We start from the raw sequence: 11,551 nt of genomic DNA, 5'->3' as shown, positions 1-11,551 counted from the left end.
CCTGGTATTTACAGCTTGGTGGGGAAGATAGATATTTTTACATAAATAATGTGAAATTCAGCCCTGGCTAAGAGTTGTGAAGGAGAGATGGTATGACAGGAATGTGTCAATGTAGGGTTTGACCCAGGGAAGAAAGGAAAAGTGTTTCGAAGTTGCCTAAGATTTGAAGGAAGAACAGGATTTAAATGAACAAAACCATGAAAGTGCACTGTCCTGGCACACAGTAGAACCTTAATAAAGGTACATAGGGGACTGTATTATGCTTGTGTACTGGAATCTCTGCTGAACTCTGATAGTAATTTCCTGGAAAACATGGGTTTCTTTCGATTTCAAAAGCATGTCACTCTGGGATGCCAGCTGGAGATATCTTTTTGACCCCCTATGATCTCTTTTAAAGGCTGGTTTTCAGGGACCGTTAACACCTGCTCACTGGAAGAACTCCAACTCTGTGTGAGATCATGTGATAGGAGAGCTGAGGCCTTCAGCTACACACCAACCACACAAGTAGCTGTGGTTTGCCAAGTTAAGGAAAAAAAAGTTATTCTACTTTAGCAGTCCAGAAACTGCCAGCCTCTGTCTACCCTTGTTTCTGGTTGTTTGTTCTGTGTGTACTATGACTCAAAGTTCCATCTTTTCTCTATGCCATGTATTTCAACAAGAAAAAAAAAAAAACACAACAGAACCACACTATCATGTTTAAAGTAGCAGAACTTAGGTTCTGAATGCAATTGTATGTAGCTTGTCAATGCATTTTGCTTAAAACATTGAAACATTACCCTAATGTTTACTAAAGGGGCTCCATTGGGGAGGGTGAAGGGGGGTATGGAAAGGGAGGCAGGACAGTGTGATTTGATGACAGCTTCTGTGACAGACCAAGTGGGACCTGTTGTGGGAGACCCAGCAGCCTCAGGCAAGAAGGCCCCAAACTCACACTAGAGCTACAGGGTTTTAGGATTTTTCAGTTGGGAAGGGGCAGAGGATGGTTGTCCTCAACCATCTGCACCATGTGGTCAAGCTGTATGAAATCGGCCACCACTGCCCTCATTGCTTAGCCCTCCCCATTCCCAGATCTTGCTTTTTCATTGAGTTTCACAGAGGGATTAGAAAGTTCTATCTCTTAATTCCTATCACCATGCCAACCCATAGAAACCAAAGTCTTCATAATTTTCTATAGTTTGGATATTGAATATCCCTCAAAAGCCTGTGTTAAAGGCTTGGTCCCAAGTCTGTGGCACTATTGGGAGATGGTATAAACTGCAGGATTTAGAACCTAGTGAAAGAAAGTTAGGTCATTGGGAGTATTCCCTTGAAGGGGATGTTGCCTCCTGGCCACTTCCTGTATCTTCTTTACTTCTTGACTGCCATGAGGTGCCAGGCTACTACAGGCCCCAAACAACAGGGCCAAATGACCATGGATTGAAACTGCCAAAACCACGAGCCAAAATAAACCCTTCCTCCTTTTAAACTGTTGGTCTCAGGCATGACCTCTCAGAGGTGCTCACAGAGAGAGTTATCTACACATCCTGGGCAGCATCCCCCACATCACACTCACTGAGTATAACCCTGTTGTTGCTTGGGATAGCAATATCCACCTGGTGCAGAGAAGGATCTGTGCTGCACAGAGGAATGATAGGCAGGCATCCGTGTGAGAGGCCAGGGGTCAGCCCTTGGGTCAGTGACAACCAGAAGACATGTTTTTCCCAAGGGCTGCCTGGATCTGGTCAGTGAAGACTCCAGGAGTGAAACCACCAGCAATGGCAGTGGCTCCCGTGGCAGCAGCAAACCTGAGCACAGTCCTGCAGTCAGAGTAGGAATCCTGGTGTGACCTGCCATCAGTGGCTACAATGGCACCCATTGCCAGCAGAATCTGCCTCCAAGTCCCTTCAGATTTACGATGTCGTTGCCAGCACCTTTCCTTTGGCAGGTGTACTGTTCCATCTGGAAATCAAGTGTGGTGTCACCCAAGTGGGTTACAACTACAAGGAATTTGAGGACATCTCTTCTCTTCATTTGTAGGACATCAAGGGCTCTGGACACTGTGCAAGTTTTCCTTTAAATGGGGATGGGAAACCAGAACACCACCAAATTAACCCCTCTCTTGGTAACCCTGACAGGATTTCTGAGAGCCTGGGATAGTCAAGGAGAGTCACCTTTGCTGTGTTCCTGTAGATGGAATATTTAAACAGAGCCTCTGTTAATAACTTACTATGATTGTCTTTGAGACTTTTAAATACAGAATGTATAACCGCAACAGTGGTAACGGACACAAGGTGTGTAATATAGAAACATGAAGTACAGAGAATTTACCAAGTTCATCATAAATGCAGAAGCCTGTCATTCTGGAGGAAATTATTACATCAACAAAAATAGGAAACACATGACAGAACTACCTTGCATGAAAGCAAAGTGAAAGCAGTTGAATTTGTCATCATATGATATGCTTGTAGTGCAGAAATGCTTTAAAGCCTCAACTTAATTAGTTCATCCTTAAAGTCAACCCGTGGCAACATATTTGTCTGTCTGTCCACAGCCGTGGATAACCCCAGAAAAAGATGGATTGGGGATGTCCATCTTCCCTCCTATCCCCAAGGAAAGGTAAAGTAGATCTTCTGAATTGGGTCCCTTAGGCCTAAGCCAAGAGCTTAAGTTTTCAAGTATTTAAGACATTGAAATAATTGATATTGTTGCTATTTTTCCAATAGTTGACTATAGACAGGTGTATTTACTTTTATACATTAACCATGCACCAAAAAAGAATTCCTCTAGGAGCTAAGGTTCAAGGGCAATTTGATTCAATTTTTACTTAAATTATGAGCAATTTTAAAGCCAGACTTGTCTATCAGGGGGAAGACTTTTCTATTTGGGGAGTTCCAGTTTGAGTCAAGGACACATACCAATGTGCTGCTTTTAAAAATGAGTTGTGCTGGGCACAGTGGTGCACACCTGTAATCCCAGCAGCTCTGGAGGCTGAGACTGGAGGATCTCGAGTTCAAAGCCAGTCTCAGCAAGGGTGAAGTGCTAAGCAACTGAGTAAGACCCTGACTCTAAATAAAATACAGATTAGGGTTGGGGATGTGGCTCAGTGATTTAGTGCCCCTGAGTTCAATCCCAGGTATGAAAAATAAAAAAATTAAAAAAAAGAGTTGTTATACTTAGCATCCTTTACCTCTTATTTATTCTGGATAGTCTTTGTTTTTGACAGCCCAAAGTCAAGCACATAGATTCTTGTCTTTTCTTAGGATTTGCCTTCTCTTTTTCAAAAACTTTGTTGTTTTTAAATTTTACCTTATATTAAATTAAAGATTATATTTTCCATTCTTTTAGGAGTTACCCTGGTTATTTTAACATGGATAGTTACAATAGTCTAAGGGTAGTCGATATTTCTATCCTCTTTCCAAATTAAAAAAAACATATACTAGGCTGCTTCAGATCTAATTCTCTCAAATTATATGCAGCCATTGTCAATGGTTTATCTTTTTTTAGTTTAACAGAGTATATCTAATTCCTTTAAATAGTCAATTTTTATTCAGATCCACCTGTGTATTTACAGAAATCTTTGCTCATCCTTCCTTTTTGCATCTGAGACTTTCCATTTGGCATTACTTTTACCCGAAGGTCATTTTTGGGATTTTGTGGGTGAAATATTTTCCAATAAGTTTAACTTTTAGAAAAAGCTACATGTAAGTCAACCTGATTTAAATATGCAGGAGGTATAATTTTCTTCTCAATAAGTTGTGTAGAGCCAGGGTTGAATTTCAGACTATTTACTTACATATTACTTATTTAACATCTTTGCCATTCTTCACTGAATTATGGCTTCCTATATATAGCTCATACCATGAATATTACTTCTAGTTAGATTGTTTTCACAGCTATTACATCATACACAAAGTATGTTGATTTTCAGGAAATATTTATTTGGGATTTTTCTTCTGAATAGATGAAGGAATGAGCAATTTTAAATAAAATCTATAACCTATTTAAGGAAATATTCACTTTTAAGCTATCATACTTATCAAAATGAGCTGGTTATGCTAATCAAATTTATGAAAGCACTCAAAATTATTATTGTGGATATCCTTCATAATAGGAATCAAGCTAATATCTTGGATGATTACAATGAAGGGTTGCCTTGTGTATTAACTGAATAGATATTTCTAAATATTTTGAGCACTTATAAGAATACCTTGTAGTCTGGGATTGCTGAAGCAGAAATTACTTACCTTTGAAGAATTCACTTAGTCTAATTTGCAGTTTATTCCTGTATGCACTTTCCAGTTCATGGCAAAAGGTGGGGAAAATGTAAGAAAATATTTCTGAGAACTGAATTCAACTGTAGAAATTCAGGACACCATAGCACAATAAGGACACTTCAGGCAAAAGCCTATTAGGTTAAACAAATAAACAAAAAGGTTTTTCACTATAATTATAGACTTTTTAAAAGTAGAAAAGGAAATAGCCAGGTTCTTCCCCCATGTTTGTAGTGTGTTTATTTCCAAACCTACAATACCAGCTTGTAGCCCTCATTGAAAACGTTGTTCCTGTTCTGGCTCTCCTCTTTACCTGAAGTTTTAAATTGTTCTTCATAAGAGCATAAGCCTTATTCTCTGCAGTTAATGACTTTGCAAAACTGCCTTTTTTTTTAGTTTCTTTATGTCTTTGCATTTTGTCTCTCTGCTCTGTCCTCCAGATAGTAATTGTTCCAAGACTTGCTATAAATCACTCTTCTCCTATGTCAAGATAACAATGATATACTGTTGGTGACCTTGCAGAAGATCTGACCAGAATACCCCTTTACTTTATAACTTTTACTTCTAAGATAAAAGTATTTGTGCTTTTATCCTATGGGTAAAGAAAATCTATAGTTCATAGCAACAAGAAGAATGTTTAGTACAATATACAGTGTTATGGTTTGCATCTGGAATGACCACCAAACACTCATGTGCTGAAAGCTTGGTTCCCAGTGCTACAAGGTTCAGAGGTAGGGATTTGGGAAATGCTTGGATCATGAGGGTTCTGACCGCATCAGTGGATCAATCCATTGTTCCATAATTTGATGGCATTGTTGGAAGGCGGTAGAAACTGTAGGAGCTGCTGCCTAGTTGGAGGAAGTGGGTCACTGGGGCATGTTCTGAGGGCATTTCTTTTCCTGACCCCTTCCTTGTCCTCTCTGCCTTCTGGTTGCTGCAAGGGTAGCAACAGCTTGTTCTACCAAAACCCTCATACCATAAAGATCTGTCTCAGTACAAGTCCTCAGCAATGGAGCTATCCAACTTTGGATGACACCTCTGAGACTGTGAGCCAAAATAAATCTTTCCTCTCTTAAGTTGATTTTCTCAAGTATTTTGTCATAGTGTCAAAAAACTGACTAATAAATACAATGACACAGTGAATATATAGGTTAAATCCAATACTAAAAGTATACATAAAAAGAATGGTACAAGGAGACATGCAAAAATCATAATTGGGGCTGATGACGTACCTCAGAGTATTTGTCTAGCATGCAAGAATCCCTGGGTTTGATTATCAGTAGAAAAAGAGAAAAAGAGAGAGAAAGAGAAAGAGAAAAATCATGAAAATCTTACCAAACTTTCCACCTCTGTCAGTACTTTACTTCTGTGCTACATCCTAAGCCTATTTATTTATGTATTTATTTGGTGTTGGGGATTAAAACTAGGGGCTATGCACGTGTTAGGTAAATGCTCTATCATTGAGGTACATCCCCAGACCACCAAACCTTTTATTTTATTTTATTTTTTAAATTTTGAGACATGATCTTGCTAAATTGCTGAAATTTGTGATCTTCCTGTCTCAACCTCCCAAGTAGCTGGGATAACAGGCATACACCCCAGCACCTGACTTGTGTATTTGTTTTTCTTATGAAGAAAATAATTATGGAGGAGAAATAGACATTATAATTTTTTAAGTGAGTAGAGATTAAATAAACATATTGCTGAGTTTGAGTGGAATCTTTTGAATAAGTTATAAAAAAACAGTTAAGTGGCTATAGCAGCATGCCCATTACACAAATTCAGAGGAACAAATGGACTATGTAGAGTGTGGGTACCTCTTTGTCTTGATGACTGTGGACTTCTCATCACCAGACAAAGTGTTCCACTAAAAAGTAGTAGCTCTTTCACTTTTTTAGTTTTCAGCAACTATATAATCAGTTCTGGGAAATTACATATTATTAATATACTATACAGTCCTTTATGAAATGGGATTTTCATATTAGTCAGAGAAATCTATCCAAGTCACTTTAAACAAAGGATAACATACCACCACTTAACCACACATCTGTAGCAGGTATAATTTCCTACTACTAATCATCTACTAGTGATCATCCACTTCATTTCTGGGTTTCCACCATTACAGATGAGGGCTGAAATCAACATCTTTGCATATATGTCCTATGCTGGCAATTAAATAGTTTCCCAGCAGTGAGCCACATCCTAGTCCTAAAATTTTAATAGATGCTTTCAAAATACTTTCCAAAAATTTGTTACTAATTTTCATTTCCAAATACAGTTTCCTTATATCTCTACTAATGGCAAGTTTTAATACTTAATAATTTTAGCCTTACCTGACAGAGTAAAAGGAATTCTATTTTAAAAAAAAACTCCTGGAATTAATAAACAATTTACAAGATTGTAGGATATAAGGTGAATGCACAAAAATCAATTTTATGTCCTTTTCGGTGTGTGCATGTGTGGTGCTAGGGGTTAGATTCAGAGCCTCACACATGCTATGCAAGTGCTCTATCACTGAGTTGCACACTCCCAGTGCTCATTTCATTTTATTTTGATCCAGGCTTGCCTTGAACTTGTAATCCTCCTGCCTCAGCCTTATGTGAAGCTGGGAATAAGCCTGTGCCTCCACACCTATCTAATTTTATGTCTTTACACTGGCATTAAACAAGTCAAAATCAAATAGATTATAATGGGATAAAAACCACAAAATACCTGGAGATAAATTGTGATAATCAGGTTTCTGTTGCTATAACAAAATACCTAGGATAATTAACTTATATAGAGAAAAGGTTTATTTTGGCTTCCAGTTTGGAGATTTCAATTCATAATTGATTGGCTCATTGTTTTGGGCCTGTGTTGAGACAGCACAGAATGGATCAAAGACTCTCATCTCAGGGTGGAAACAGACATTGAGGTGAGGATTGTGTTTCCACAATCCCATTTGAGGGCACATCCCCAATGACCTAAAGACCTTCCACTAGACTCTGGTCTTAAAGTTTCCATTACCTCCCAATAATGCCTTCCTGAGGAAAGAACCTTTAACGTGGGCCTTTGAGGGATAAACATTCAATATCCAAACTATAGCATATATTTAATAAATAAAATTTTGAGAGATCTATATAATGAAAACTGCATAATAATTCTCTTCAAAGTGATCCAGAAAAATCCCAAACAAAATATTTACACAGAAGAGGCCAGATTTAAATCATTGAAAGTAATTTTTCATTATTAGATTATATCAGAATGCTAAACATAGTGCTTAAGTAGTCCTAGATCTTAGTAGTCAGATATAAAAGCCAAACTGTGTTTGGTACAATGAAAATAAGATGATTATCCAAATACCTAAACTTTTTTCTTAAAAATATGGCAACCTTACATCTGAGTTAGCTAGGGACAGTTTCAATCTGTGCCTTTTGTCTTGACCGAATTATTATTTTTATTACTGTTATTATTGCATTGGGGATCAAACTCAGGAGCAATGTTCCACTGACTTATATCTCCAGCCCTGTTCATTTTAAATTAAAAAAAGAAAATCTTGAGGCACAGTACAGTTGTCAGGCTGAGGCAGGAGATAAACAAGATCGAGGCAGGTCTCAGCAACTTAACAAGACCCTGTCTTAAAATAAAACATTAAAAAGTCTGGGTATATATCTCAGTGGTAAAACAACTCTGTTTTCAATTTTTAGTACCAAAATAGATAAATAAAATTTTCTAATATCAGTTCCCAGAGTTGTTAGGATAATAGGTATGCACCATTGCACCTTACTTAACCAAATTATTAATAAAGTCACTCTCAAAACTACTTTGATTTGGACGGTAAATTATAAGTTTACCTTATCTAATAGGAACTTAGTGGCTTACGTTCACAGCCTTATGCCAGAAAATTGAGTGAAATTTAATGATTACTTGCTTTTGTATTAAAATTATATATTCTTTTTTCAATTTTTGATTGTTGTAGGTGAACATAATACTTTTATTTATTTTATTTTTATTTGATGCTGAGGATGAAATCCAGTGCCTCACACATGTGAGGCAAGCACTCTACAATGAGCTACAACTGCAGCCCCTAAAGTGATATATTCTTGTGTAACATTTAAATTACCTAATTACCTGGTTGTTTCTTTTACTATGTTTTGTTTCATTTTGTTTTTATTTTTTTCATTGATAGGGATCTAACCCAGGGCCTTGAGTATGCTATGTAAATGCTTTACCATTGAGCTACATCCCGAGGCCTGTTATTTTCTTAATGGTTGCCCTGAGGATTATTATTAGCATGTAAACTTAAAACAATCTATTTTTAAATGACTTGATTTAGTGTACAAAAATTTTTCTCCAATATAACTCATCTTCCATTTGTTATTATTGTTATACAAATTTCATCTTTAAAGATTATAAACACTTCAGAACATTATATAATGAATGATTTACACAGTTGTCTTTTTTTGTTGTTTGTTTTTCTTTTCAGTTGTGGAGATTGAACACAGGCTCTCACACATGCTAAACAAGTCCTCTACCACTGAGTTACATTTATTTTTTATTTTGAGATAGTCTTTTTTATTTTTTATTTTGAGATAGTCTTACTAAATTGTCCAGGCTGGCTTCAAACCTGGATTCTCCTGCCTCAGCCTCCTGAGTATGAGGGATTATAAGTGAGTGCACTGCACATCATGTACAATTATCTTTTAAATCAAATCATAGAAGAAAAGAGTTATCCCAAAATTCATGTATGCTGCCTTTAATATTTATGTACATAGTTTTATTCTTCTGCTTTTATTTCTTCAAGTGGTTTCAAATTACTGTAGATTGTTCTTTTATGTCAGTTTCAAGGTTTTACTTAAGTATTATTTTTTTGTACTGTTTATTTTATGATGTCTGATCAGGCACAATGGCAAATGCCTATAATCCTAGTGACGAAAGGCTGAGGCAGGAGATTCACAAGATCAAGGCAGGCCCCAGCAACTTAACAAGACCCTGTCTCAAAATAAAACATTAAAAAGTCTGGGTATATATCTCAGTGGTAAAACAACTCTGTTTTCAATTTTTACTACCAAAATAGATAAATGAAATTTTCTAATGTCTGAATTTTTTCTTTATTTTTGAAGAATAGTTTTGCTGGATATAGTTTTGAAGGATAGTTTTGCTGGATATAGAAATTTGGGTTGTCAGGCTTTGTGTTTTTTTTAATAAATAAATTTATTTAAAAAATCAAATTTGAAAAAAATTATTATTATTTATTTTAATTAGGTATATATTACAGCAGAATGCATTTTGATTCATTGTACACATTGCAGCACAACTTTTCATTTCTCTGGTTGTACACAATGTAGCTTTGTACCATATGTGCAGTCATACATGTACCTAGGGTAAGGATGTCCATCTTATTCCACCATCTTTCCTACCCTTATACCCCCTCCCCACAACTCCCTCCCCTTTGCCCCAACAAAGTTTCTCCATTTTTCCCATGCTCCCCCCACCCATTATGGACCACCATCCACTTATCAGAGAGAACATTTGACCTTTGATTTTTGGGGATTGATCTTCTGCAACTCCATCCATTTACCTGCAAATGCCATAATTTTATTCCCTTTTAATGCTGACTAATAGTTCATTGTGTATATACACCTCAGTTTCTTTATCCATTCATCTATTGAAGGGAATCTAGGTTGCTTCCACAGTTTAGCTATTATGAATTGAGATGCTATAAACATTGATGTGGCTGCGTTACTAGAGTATGCTGATTTTAAGTCTTTTGGGTATAGACCAAGGAGTGGGATTGCTGGGTCCAATGGTGGTTCCACTCCAAGTTTTCTAAGGAATCTCCGTAGTGCTTTCCAGTGTGGTTGCACCAATTTGCAGTCCCATCAGCCATGTAGGAGTGTGCCTTTTCCTCCACATTCTTGCAAACACTTATTATTGTCTGTATTCTTGATAACTGCCATTCTGACTGGCATGAGATAAAATCTTAGAGTAGTTTTGATTTGCTTTTCTCTAATTACTAGAGATGTTGAACATTTTTTCATATATTTGTTGATCAAATGTATATCTTCTTCTGCAAAGTGTCTGTTCAGCTCCTTAGCCTACTTATTGATTGGGTTATTTGTTTTTTTGGTGTTAAGTTTTTTGAGTTCTTTATATCTCCTGGAGATTAGTGCTCTATCTGATGTGTGCGTGACAAAACTGCTCCCAAAATGTAGGCTCTCTGTTCACCTTATTGATTGTTTCTTTTGCTAAGTACTGGGGACTAAACCCAGTGCCTTTTGCATGCTGGATAACCCTCTACCATTGAGCTCCAGCTGCAGCTGTTTCTTTTTAAAAATTTTTATTTGGATACAGATTTCTCACAAAATTGCCCAGACTGATCTTGAATTTTCAATCCTCTTGCCTCAGTTTGAGTCCATCCCATTCATTGATTCTTGATTTTATTTTGGAAAAGTTTTGATAATTATTTCTTCAAATATTTCTTTTGATTCATTCCCAGTCTTCTCTTCCTATAGGAGTTCTATTATATTTATCTTGATATGATTGATGTCCCACAGGTTGCTCGGTCTCTGTTGGTTTTCTTCATTCTTTTTTCTTTCTGTTCTTAACCTGGATAATCTCAATTGACCTATTTCCAAACTCTTGATTCTTTCTACCATCAGTTCAATTCTGATGTTGAGTCCAGCTAGTAAATTCTCTTTCTTTCTTCCTTCTTTTTTTCTTGGTACTGGGGATTCGTACTGGGATTATTACTGAGTTACATCCCCAGTCGTCATCGTCGTTGTCTTCTTCTTATTATTCTTATTCTTATTCTTATTCTTATTATTGACTGGCTTTTACTGAGTTGATGAAGGTCTTGTTAAATTGTTGAGGCTGGCCTTGAATTTGTGATCCTCCTGCCTCAGCCTTCTAAGTCACTGGGGTTATAGGTGTGTGCCTACCATGCCTGGCTATAATGAATTTTTTATTTCAGTAATATACTTTTCAATTATAGAGTATTTATTTATCTGAGCCAGGATCTCCTTATGTTTATCAGGCTGGCCTCAAACTCCTAAACTCAAGCAATTCTCCTGTCTTAGCCTCCAGAGTATCTTGAATTTACAGACAAGCATCTCTGTACTCAGGTTATTTAACTCATTTTAAAATAACTTTTACCTTTTCATTGAGACATTATTTCATTGAGATATTTCATTGAGACATTAATATGATGAGACATTATTTTTACATTTTCTCTTAAATTTTCAGCTACAATTTCTTTTATTTCTTTGTAGCTGTGATAGCTGGTTTTGGGTTAGTTTTTGTTATTGTTTATATATATATAT

At 36.6% G+C, this 11,551-nt stretch overlaps 1 pseudogene; it reads right to left on the bottom strand.

Moving 5' to 3' along the window:
* Positions 1-1,510: 1,510 nt before the first annotated feature.
* Positions 1,511-11,005, bottom strand: LOC125615950 (annotated as a pseudogene).
* Between the last annotated feature and the right edge of the window lie 546 nt (positions 11,006-11,551).

This window comes from Marmota marmota, unplaced genomic scaffold, assembly GCF_001458135.2.
Source record: "Marmota marmota marmota unplaced genomic scaffold, marMar, whole genome shotgun sequence".
Lineage (NCBI taxonomy): Eukaryota > Metazoa > Chordata > Mammalia > Rodentia > Sciuridae > Marmota > Marmota marmota.
Note: the sequence above shows the minus strand (reverse complement) of the source record. Positions and strands in the feature narration are given on the sequence as shown.